The sequence below is a fragment of the Canis aureus genome, chromosome 21 (assembly GCF_053574225.1).
Source record: "Canis aureus isolate CA01 chromosome 21, VMU_Caureus_v.1.0, whole genome shotgun sequence".
In the NCBI taxonomy this organism is placed as follows: domain Eukaryota; kingdom Metazoa; phylum Chordata; class Mammalia; order Carnivora; family Canidae; genus Canis; species Canis aureus.
In genome coordinates, this window is record NC_135631.1 from 17,917,036 (window position 1) to 17,928,719 (window position 11,684).

Genomic DNA, 11,684 nt, shown 5'->3' on the forward strand with positions numbered 1-11,684 from the left:
TTGTTCCTTTATAGATCACTTTGTTTTGTTTTATTTTTTTCTTTTACAGAAATGTATGGTATATTCATTGTATTCTTTAAAATATTCTTTTTTTTTATTAAGTAAACACTACTTGCAATGTGGGGATTGAACTCATAGCCTCAAGGTTAAGAGTTAAATGCTCTACCAACTGACCCAACCAGGCCCCTCTACTTGTTCTATTCTTGAGTCTAGAAGTATGCCTATTTTCAATATTGGTATCAGGATCTTGGTGAGCTCTTTGGGTCTGAAGGCTTAAGTTTTTTTGTTTTGTTTTGTTTTTTGTTTTTAGCTCAAGGGAACTTCCTTCAATTATTTCTTAAGTTTTATCATTCTCTTTGTATGTTCTCCTTGAGCTTTAATTAAACAGATAAGTATTTTTTTGTGCCTTGTAATTTTTTTCATGATTCTTGTTTCTCTTGCTGACATTTTGCTCTATATTCCAATAGGTATAATAGTTATAAAATTTATAGTCGCAGTATAGGTGGGCAACAAAAATAACATCTTAAAATTTTATTTAAACTGAACTCAATCTTTTTCCCACTGAAGGCAAAAGAAATAAAGAAAGAAAAAGAATCTTTCCCAACCCAGAGTAATTCTGTTTTACTTTAAAAATATTTTTAGACTTCTTTAAAAAATTTGTTATAGTTTACTGTCCTTTTTAAAAGTTTTTTTATCCTTATTTATTTATTTATAGATTTTCTTTATTTACCTGAGAGAGAGAGAGAGAGAGAGAGAGAACAAGCAAGGGGGAGGGGCAGAGGGAGAGGGAGAAGCAGACTCCCCACAGAGCAAGGAGCCCAACGTGGGGCTTGATCTCAGGGCCCTGAGATCATGACTTGAGGCAAAGGCAGATGCTCAATTGACTGAGTCACCCAGGCACCCCTTCTATTCCTTTTTAAAAAAGTAATCTCTACATCCAATGTGGGGCTTTGAACTCATGACCCCAAGATCAAGAATCAGATGCTGTATAGACTGAACTGGCCAGGCACCCCAAGGAAACTCAGTTTTAAACATGGCTTATTTAGGATTCAAAACCAGTTCAAAATTCTCTCTCCTCCTTTATTCCCTTCTTTCTCTTGGTAGTAATCTAAATTCCCAGAAGATTAATGTATCATCTTGGCATTGGGAGTAGGACTTTTAGTACAATTAATTCCTCTGTTCTCACTATCCTCCTCAGAGGGAGCCAATTGTTTCTGGTTCCTCTTGTCATATGATCATATGGGCTGCTGTCCTCATCATGGCTTCTCTCTTAAAACTTATACCCTGCATTCTTTTTGTACGACTGTAATGCTCCTTTGGTGTTCTAATCTTTTTCATCAGTTTTTTATAGTGAGGTATCAGTATTCTGTGAAAATGTTCTTAGTCCCTCTGTCTAAACACATTCATCAACCATTGTTGGTATGTGGCTCTGCTGCCATGTTGGATACAGAGTCTCCCTCGTAGGCTTACCACCACCTGAGAAAGTAAAGCACAGGTATCCTCTCTTCCAGACTTCTACAAAATGAAACGGGGGTTTACATCACCTACTGACCTCCTTTGGGAATCATGTTGGGTTGGAGGGTGTTGGAGCATTAACCCCTTCTTAACATCTATAATCTATCTATACATAATCTAGCCATATGTCTGTAATCTAATCAGGATACTCTGATTTTCTCCTCTCCCACCTGCTGATAACATCTTTTCTTTCCCCTTTTCAGTAAGAAATGAGTACTCAGGATATAAACTGTCTGCTTCCTGTCTTCCAGGATTGCTGATTAAATTAAAAGATCCTTTTTAGGGAATATCAAGGAAAATCTTATTTTTCAAAACCGTTTCTTTTGCAATTAAAAGATTTAGTGTCAAGACTATTTTTTAAAAATGCATTTAAAAATCTATTTAGATATTTAATTGTTTCCTTTAGTCCAGGAAATATCAGGTCTGCTCTTGAAGGAAAAGTGAATGACAAGTAATGGGTGCTTCCTGAATCATAGAGGTAAAACAAGGCTATAAGGAACTGAGGGCATTGGGTAGTGGGAATTGATGGCAGGGGTGGAAAGCCAGTGCTTAAAATCTCAAATATTACTTGACTGAAATTAGGGTCTCATCTTTGGAAATACTGGTTGGATTTTCAGATGCGTCTATGATTATTTTGTAGCCATTGTCACCCTTGCTTTATGCCACCGGCATGACTCCCAAGATGTCTGGCAGAAGCTGCCAAAGTCTGGCTGCATATTTTAGAGCATTTGACAAATGTAATCCTATCTATGCATATCACATATCCCTCTCCTTCTGTCGCCCTCATCAATTGGTTTCATTTTCTGTGACCTCCCACTGTTGCTGGCACTGACCTGGGGGCAGGGAGCTGCTATATTTGATTTCTCCTTATGTGATTTCTGCTACTATATGTGATTTACTCTCTACAGTTCTGACCAGACTAGCTTGATCCTGTTCATTTACCTTTTCATCAATCAGGATATCTAAACATTTGCAAATTAGGTTGTCATCCAAATCCTGCTCTACCTTTGCCTTATATATAACCACAGTTGGGGCGACCTTTGTGACTCGAGCTTTTCTTGATGTATGCAATGATTTAGACAAGTTCCTGGAAGGGGAAAAGGCTGTGACCACATTCTACAGAGTAGTGAGCTCCAGGCTGAACTTTTGATTTTATAGCTTGAGGAATGAGGAAGTGAGGGAAGCCCTGAAGAAAGTTCTTTTTTAAAAAAATAATTTTTATTTATTTATTCATGAGAGACACAGAGAGAGAAGCAGAGACACAGGCAGAGAGAGAAGCAGGATCTCCACGGGGAGCCCGATGTGGGATTCGATCCCCGGAGCTGGATCACACCCTGAGCCAAAGGCAGATGCTCAACCACCGAGCTACCCAGGAATCCCAGGAAAGTTCTTAATAAAGCCAAGTTGTACTCATTATCATCAGAGCTCTGCAAAATGCTCATGAAAAGCGTCTTCTGTTTAAGTAACCATCTGGGCTTTCATTATTGTTTGCAAGTGTTAACAGCATACAAAGCATGGAACCAGGCCTTCAGAGGTAGAGAATCTTCCAGTAAGGAGTTTCCCATGAAGCTTACCTCCAGGGGAAGTGATGGAAAATGGGGGCAGAATATCAACAAAGAAATCCCATATTTAATGGGCAGAAATGTTGCTAAGTATTTTAAATTAAATTATGTAATAACAACAACAGGGAGGGTTGATATCAGCAGTAACATTAATATTGACGTAGAGAAGACAAAAATGGGTCCGGGAGATGATGGGATGGAATTGCATAATGGATTTGTGAGAACTATCATCCAAAGAAAGAGGGCCTTATCACTTGTGAGAATATTTCCTTGTGGGAGTGAGAATGCTATGTTTTGTTTAAGTGATTTAAAATTTTATTTTGGGGGGATGAAGGAGTACACTTGTTGGGAGGAGCACTAGCTGTTGTATGGAAGTGTTGAATCACTATATTGTATGGCTGAAACTAACAGTACACTGTGTTAACTAACTGGAATTTAAATAAAAACTTAAAAAATACATTTAAAATTTTTAAGTGATAAGTTACATGTAAAGTGCTTAGTATGATGCGCAGCACATAGTGGACACCCAGTAGCTATTTTTGTGGTTATCAGAAGTATTCAAGTATAATTAATTGGTTCTATATTAATTAAAATGTGTAGAAAGGTTTGCTGCTGTCTTAATGAATTGGTGTGAACTCTATAACATCAGTGAATGTATAGAGATTTAGATAGGAAATCATAAGAAAGGTGGAATTTGGGAAGTGGTCTGGGAATGAGCCTGCTGATGGTGAAGTACAAGGTATCTTACTGAAGAGTAGCTTTATATTCTCTCATCCATTGCTTTTTTGTTGATTTTTTCCCCAGAACTTTATGATGTTGGTACTAAAATTCCCAATATACAGGAAATACAGAGAGATTATGAATATTTTCCAAGACTAAACAGCTAGAAAATAATGGAACCAGGATTCCAGTCCAGGCCATTGGATACTAGGATTTATATTCCTGACCAAAATTTATAATGTCTTTTTTCTTGTAAACTCTAATGGGTTAGAGAATCCTTTTTTTTTTTTTTGCTTTTATTTATTTATTTATTTATTTTTATTTTTTATTGGTGTTCAATTTACTAACATACAGAATAACCCCCAGTGCCCGTCACCCATTCACTCCCACCCCCCGCCCTCCTCCCCTTCCAACACCCCTAGTTCGTTTCCCAGAGTTAGCAGTCTTTACGTTCTGTCTCCCTTTCTGGTATTTCCCACACATTTCTTCCCCCTTCCCTTATATTCCCTTTCACTATTATTTATATTCCCCAAATGAATGAGAACATATAATGTTTGTCCTTCTCCGACTGGCTTACTTCACTCAGCATAATACCCTCCAGTTCCATCCACGTTGAAGCAAATGGTGGGTATTTGTCATTTCTAATAGCTGAGTAATATTCCATTGTATACATAAACCACATCTTCTTTATCCATTCATCTTTCGTTGGACACCGAGGCTCCTTCCACAGTTTGGCTATCGTGGCCATTGCTGCTATAAACATCGGGGTGCAGGTGTCCCGGCGTGGAGAAAGGGTTAGAGAATCCTAACTGAAAGAGGAAAGGTGAGCTCCTGGGTGTCTCAGTCAGTGAGGTGGCTACCTTTGGCTCAGGTTGTGATCTCAGGGTCCTGGGATTGAGCCCCTGCTCATCATGGATTCCACTTCTCCCTTTCCCTTTGCCCCTCCCCACCATTCATGCTCTCTCCCTCTTGCTCTCACTCTTACTTTTATAAATAAATAAAAAATCTTTTTTTTAAAAGGAGGAAAGGCTATCTGCATTTAGGATTAAGGCACTTTGGGATATGAAAAAGCTCTAACATCCATGAGAAATTCCCACTCCCCCACCCACCACCAGGCAGGAGATTCACATTCTCATGAGGCATATTTCTTACCTCAGGGTGAGGGGAACATGGTGATCTCTGCCTAGTGGGATTTCAGAATTGCTATGGACCAGTAACTACCATGTGCCTCCCATTCTTTCCTTTTCTAATGAGTGTGTTTACTGTGGTGATCCTGTCTGGCTCACCAATGTAGGTTGAGTGTTTGTAGAGCAGGTAGAAAACTTGTTTTTTTAGTTCATAGTTTTCTGGACCAAGATGAGCTGCATCTGGACCTGGTAGAGATCACACAATCTAAACTTTGATCCAAATCATGTAATTTTTTGAAGCTTGCAGGGAGGTGGTAAGTGTATGTGGCATTTGATTGATGGGTAGAACATGAATGTTTATGGACAATAGGGAAGACTGGATTATTGTTGAGAAAATATTTGCTTTATTCATCTTCCACTGTGAGTAGAATTTACTCCCCTGCTCTAGGATGCTGAGCTCGAAGGAGTGACTTTCCTTGGTTGATGGACATTAGCATCCCTGATGCAAGCAAAGACTTGAAATGTGCTCTGGTAATATGGCTTTTCCCACTTGCACTTCTGCTGTTGTTGGAAGAAGAACATGTCCTGGATAGCTTGCTGTCCCATAGATGATGAGAGACACATGAAACAAATTGAGAGCCAAGCTCCAGCTTGGCCAAGCTAGGAAAGCCAAATTGAGAAAGCCAAATCCTGGCTGATCCATAGACTAAAGAGTGTGAGAATAAATGCTTGTTGTCATGTATGGCGGAATTTGTGGTTGTTTGTCACACCACAGTAGCCAAATAAATATTCCATGGTCAAATACTTTTGAGAAGTGCTGCATAATATATACTTCATTTCAGAGATTTGCAAAGTGTATTATTAAACTGAGGTCTCTGAGAAATCCTTTAGTAAAGACAATTGTTTAGCTTCATATAACCTAGTTTTCCAGACACCTTTGAGCCCCGAATCCTTTTTTTGGTGTGCTAAAAGAAAAAAATTTAAATGTTAGCTGGGGTTTGATCTAATTTTCTTTTCCTAAAAAGAGAAATTCTCTCTGTTGAGAAAAACACCTAAAGAGCATTTTGATTAAGAAATTTAAGAATCTCTAATGTATGATTGAAATTGAAGGTATTAACAAATCAAAACTACAATAAAATTCCACCTTATACCTGTCAGAATGGCTAAAATTAACACCTCAGGAAACAGCAGATGTTGGTGAGGATGCAGAGAGAGGGAAACCCTCTTGCACTGCTGGTGGGAATGCAAACTGGTGCAGCCACTCTGGAAAACAGGGTGGAAGTTCCTCAGAAAGTTAAAAATAGAGCTCTCCTACAATCCAGCAATTGCCCTACTAGGTATTTACCCAAAAGATACAAAAATACTGATTCAAAGGGACACATGCACCTTGAATGTTTATAGTGGCTTTATCAACAATAGCTAAACTATGGAAAGAGCCCAAATGTCCATTGTCTGATAAATGGATAAAGAAGACATGGGATATATATATATATTATATATATATATTATATATAATATATATATATAATATATATATATAATCTCGGAATATTATTCAGCCATCAACATAATGAAATCTTGCCATTTACAATGATGTGGATGAGGCTAGAGAGTATTATGTAAAGTGAAAAAAATCAGAGAAAGACAACTACCATATAATTTCACTCTTGTGGAATTTAAAAAACAAAACAAAAACATATGAACATAGGGGGGAAAGGAGAGGCAAACCACAAAAAAGACACTTAACTATAGAGAACACACTGAGGATTATTGGAGAGGTGGTGGGTGGGGGATGGGTTAAGTGGGTGATGGGCATTAAGAAGGGGACTTGTTATAAGCACTGGGTGTTGTATGTAAGTGATGAATCACTACACTGTACACCTGAAACTGATATCACACTATATGTTAACTAACTGGAATTTTTAAAAAAGATTTCAATTATTTATTTGAGAGAGTGAGAGAGTGACAGAGAGCTCAAGTGGGAGAGGGAGAAGCAGGCTTCCCATTGCACAGGGACCCTGATGTGGGGCTCAACAATTTTGAGTCTTCTTCCAGTGGATTGGGTTGCGTAGGAATTTGGAAGACTGGGGAACAGGAGAAGAGAAATATAAATAATAAATTATCTGAGCAGAGAAATCTTTGGGTCTTTTTGGGAACAGGTAGCCTTAAGGCAACGGTGAGGAGCAGCCAGTGATAAATTCCCTGTGATGGGAATAGCTGAGGAATCCCCCTCCCCCTTCTGTCTAGTACCAGGAACCTCTTACATTTTCTACAACATCTTTATTAAAAGTCAATCAGTTGCCCAAATAAACATCATGTTAATTTTGCTTTAGAGAATGAAGGAATAAGGAAAAAGGCCAAGCTCTATGCTTGGTGTGATGTGGCTCTGGGAAGGGTGAACAGTCATTGAAGTGAGCATGCATGTCAACAATGCTTTAGTGGATGCAGGAAAACAGAGGGCAATAGTGAGCCCTTGAGTGTCCTTGGAAACATGGTGGGGGGGGGCTAGTTTTAGAGTTTGTTCTGCACAAAAAACATAGGACGTGGCAGAGATTTTAACCCATACATTTGTTTGCATAAATATCTATGTGTTTCTGCACATATTCTAGCATCCCCTGCAGAAGCCATGTGACTGGATGACTGGATTCTGGTCCCTGGGGATGTGGAGGGGAGTGAGGCAGACCACTTCCAGGGGCCTGGTTTTTAGTGATATACTGTATGATGACATTTCCCTGCTCATCCCCTGCATTAACATTCTTTTTTTTTCTTTCTTTCTTTCTTTCTTTCTTTCTTTCTTTCTTTCTTTCTTTCTTTCTTTCTTTCTTTCTTTCCTTTTCTTTCTTTCTTCTTTCTTTCTTCTTTTTTTTTTTTTCAGATTGGGAGAGACAGCACAAGTGGGGATGGAGCAGAGGGAGAGGATCTCAAGCAGACTCCACACTGAGCAGAGAGCCCAACTGAGTGCTTGATGTCACGACCCTGGGATCATGAGCTGAGCTGAAATCAAGAGTCCTAGATGCTTAACTGACAGAGCCCCCCCAGGTGCCTACCTCTTTCAAACATCATAGCTATCAGATGGAGGACAACTTACCTAACCTGGATTTTTTATGGGCAAACATAAACAGATGGTGTGCAAAGCCACTGTGATTTTAAGGTAATTTGTTAATACAGCGTAGCCCAGAGGATTCACCTTTTCACCCAATGAGCTTTGGTGTATATGTGCATGTGTGTGTGTTGGGCAGGGAAATGTCGTAAAACAATGTCCTCTTGGGCAGTTCAGGCTGTGGTCTGGGCAGAGACCATTAGCAACCAGTATGCATGGGCCAGACCAAATTTCTAGTCCACTCGCCACCTAACTAATGACCTTGGACTCCTCTTGTCCTTTTTTCCTCATTGATACAAATGAGAAATTATCTCTCAATCCATGGGCTCTAGTGAGGAGAGATAAAGAGAAGGCTTTGAAATGAGGATCCTCTCTGCAAGGATTAGATCTTAATTAAATTGACCTCCCTTCATGTTCTTTTCCTAAGTGGAGGGCAGAGAGAAAAGAAGTGGAATACATCCAGATGATTAAAAAGCACTTGTTAAACCTGTTCCTGGAAGCTCTTGGTCTTGCCCTTCTTTTTCAAGCTCACCTCCTAGTCCCATTGCTGGGTTAAGCCATTAGACATGGAGGCAGAAGGACAATCAATGATACTGCTGTCTTTATTTGAAAGCTTGATATTTTGCTCCCCCTAGATTTTATTTTTGCGTTAATTTTGACTTTTTAATTATCTTACATTATTGTATACCTTGTTTACTGTTTTCAGTACCACCTTAACTTTTGCATACAAGATGAGTGCCTTACTCACCTCACCTGAGTCCTGGACCTGTCTTGTACCACCCCATTATCCCAGGCTGTCCTGACCCTGGAAATTTCCTCACATTGGCTCCCTTTCCTGAAGAGTTTTGCCCATCATCCCTGCCCCCCTACCTCTGTCCAAACTATCGCCTCCTCTGGGAAGTCCTCCCTGATCTGTTCCCCCTATAAGTAATCTTGATTTACACTGAATCCCCATGACACCTTGTGTACATCCCCTTAATTAAGAGTTTAGTGCTTGTAACCTTGTCAGATGGATGATTATCTGTTAGATTGCACATTCCTTGTGGAGAGGCATGTGTTTTCTCTTTTGGAGAGGTCTGTTTCATTTTGTATCTCATGCTCTTTTTAAAGAATTCTTAGCACAGTAATGGGTTAATGAACTATGTGGTGTGATTTTCTTTCTCTTCTCCTGTCAAAGAGAACAATTATTTTGCTCCCTCCCGCTACTCTTATTTCTTTTTCTGAACTAAAATGTATTGAAATTCAGTGACTTGGCAAAATGCTTATGAATTTGGGGTTTAAACAATATTACAGTGTCAAAGATGCAGATTGCTGGCCATGCCAACAGAAAGAACTTGCCAGTTTCTCCTCTGGGCAATATACTAGGCTGTTGTTTTTCCCCATGGTTTTATTTGCTTTTAAGAGAGAGAGTGAGTAAGAGGGAGAGTGAGAGCCTGACACTTAATGAAACATTCCACCCCTAGGGAGGGCAAATTTAGAAGATACAACGTGTCTTCTGAGGTCTTCCTGGGCTTGTGCTTCTGGGTTATGCAGATGAAAACCTTCTGTTTAAAAACACCCTTCTTGTAGGATATGGCCACTATGACAAGGGTAGCAATGGGCAGGATTTCTGACATGGTTCTGACTGGAGAAGTTAGACTAGAGGCGTCTCACTCCTCAGGGCACTGTGCAGAACCAGGATGCAGGACTTTTATCCCTCGTGCAGTGGGCATGTCACAGGGCTTTGGGGGCTGGGACTGGGACCAGGAGCCTCATTAAAAATCCACGTGAGCAATAATTGCCTTTCCTTAGACACCACTTTAGCCACCGACTGGAGACTTTAGAGCTTTTATACCAACTATTAGTGTCTTCTCCTAAAGGGCATTGTGTTAGAGCCAAGAGCCCACAAAAAGAGGCTGGTCTCCAGCTTCTTCTATTCCAGCCTACAACTGAACGAAAACCAGGGTGAGATATTCCTTTTAACCAGATTTCCCAGATTAAGAAAACAGGTTGAGGGCAGAGAGAAGAGAGTTCTTGACAGATCAAAACTTGCAAGGTGGTTGAAGACGAGGCACTGACATTGGGATAGCTACGACATGATTGTTCCTAGGTTGATTCACTGTTTTGTGTGTGAGTGGAGTGTGTGTGGGGGGGAAAGGACACTGAGGCCCTAAGAGATTAAGTCACCTGCTCATCATCATAGTTGAGCAGGTATGGGAGGGCAGGAACCACTCAGGCCTCCTGCTGCCAGAGTGGTAGTCTTTCCCCTATACCTGTAGGATGCTCTGAGCCGTGGAAGACTAATGACCTCTTAGGACGTAGAGAGAAGAGGGCTGGCCAGGTAAAGGTGGAGTGAGATTCAAGGGAGAGAACAGATCCAGTTTTCTTGGTTCATGCTCAGTTTAGATCCCCAGATCCAATTTCTTTTATTTATAATTCTACCCCCCCGCTCCCCTCCCCCCGCCCCAGTACATCAGTTCAACTAGCTGCCAAGATCTAATGCTTTAAAGATGATCAAATATCTTCTTTATCTTGCTGCATTGCAACTCTGCCAAGGACTTTCTGTCCGTTAGCACAAAAAGTCCCCATCAGCTTTTGGAAAGGAGTTGACTGCTGTGCAGCTATCACTGCATGTCCAGTTGGGCCAGAGGAGCAGACATGTAATGTGTGCAAAGCCCAGTAATGATACACATAGTGCTTCTGTGTGCAGCGTTCTTCTTAATGACAGTTTTATTTACTGGCTGTGTAGTGTTGGGCATGTGACATCATCTCCTTCGATCTGTTTCCAGATTCATCTGTAAGACGAGGATAATAAAAGTTCCTACTTTGGAAAGTGGTCATGGGGATTAGATGAGTTAATACTGAAATAATTTAGAATAATTCTTTCATTTAAAAAAATATGTATTTTTTTTTATTTGAGAGAGAGAGAGAGAGAGAAGAGGGGCAGAAGGAGAGGGAGAGAGAATCTCAAGCAGAATCCTTGCTGAGTGGGGCATCCCATGTGGGGTTTGATCCCATGACCCTGACTGAAATCATGACCCGAGCCAAAATCATGAGTCAGACGCTTAACAACTGAGCCATCCAGGTGCCCCCATTTAGAATAGTTTCTATCTCTGTGTTTCTATTATTAAGGACAATATCAGTTCTTATAAAATAAATTTTTGGCAAACTAAGAGGCTCTGATTAAGTCAGTGGCTTTCTGTTAAGGAAGCTCCTTGTTAGGTTGAGAATGGAAGATGAAGCCTAAGCATGGCTTAAGATCTCTGTGAATGTTGATTGGTTTTCATGACATTTTTTTTTTTTTGCTTTTAAACATTTTCAGAAAATGAAAATAATCACTTGAACATTTGTATAGAGCCTTTCCCTTTGCAAGGTACTTTGTATCTTATTTGACAACTTCATTTATTCTACAAAGGCATATTAGACCCAATGAAGACAGACTCAAGAGAGACTTTTTTTTGTGAGATGTATGATCTGACCCTGGGGATGGGAAATATAAGGTGTTTTGCCAGAAGAGGTGGCCTGTAGAAGGCACAGGGATGAGAGAGAACATGGGGATTAGAGAAGCTGCAAATGATCCAGTGTGGCTGAAGAGTCGTGTGAGAGGATGGGGTGTGGCCCCAGGTGTGATCTGTAAGAGGTAAGCAAGGGGCCCAGGGAAGTAGGGAGGGAGGACCCTGT

At 40.2% G+C, this 11,684-nt stretch overlaps 1 protein-coding gene across 2 annotated transcripts in view; it reads left to right on the top strand.

Annotated features, from left to right (window-relative positions):
• The window catches only part of LOC144292678 (olfactory receptor 9Q2-like), a 96,814-nt gene that overhangs the window by 49,777 nt on the left and 35,353 nt on the right, over window positions 1–11,684 (top strand). For both annotated transcript variants that reach the window (XR_013360031.1, XM_077863366.1), the window contains one exon: window positions 7,800–8,075. The gene's annotated coding sequence lies outside the window, so the exon portion shown is untranslated. The remainder of the gene's footprint in view (window positions 1–7,799; window positions 8,076–11,684) is intronic.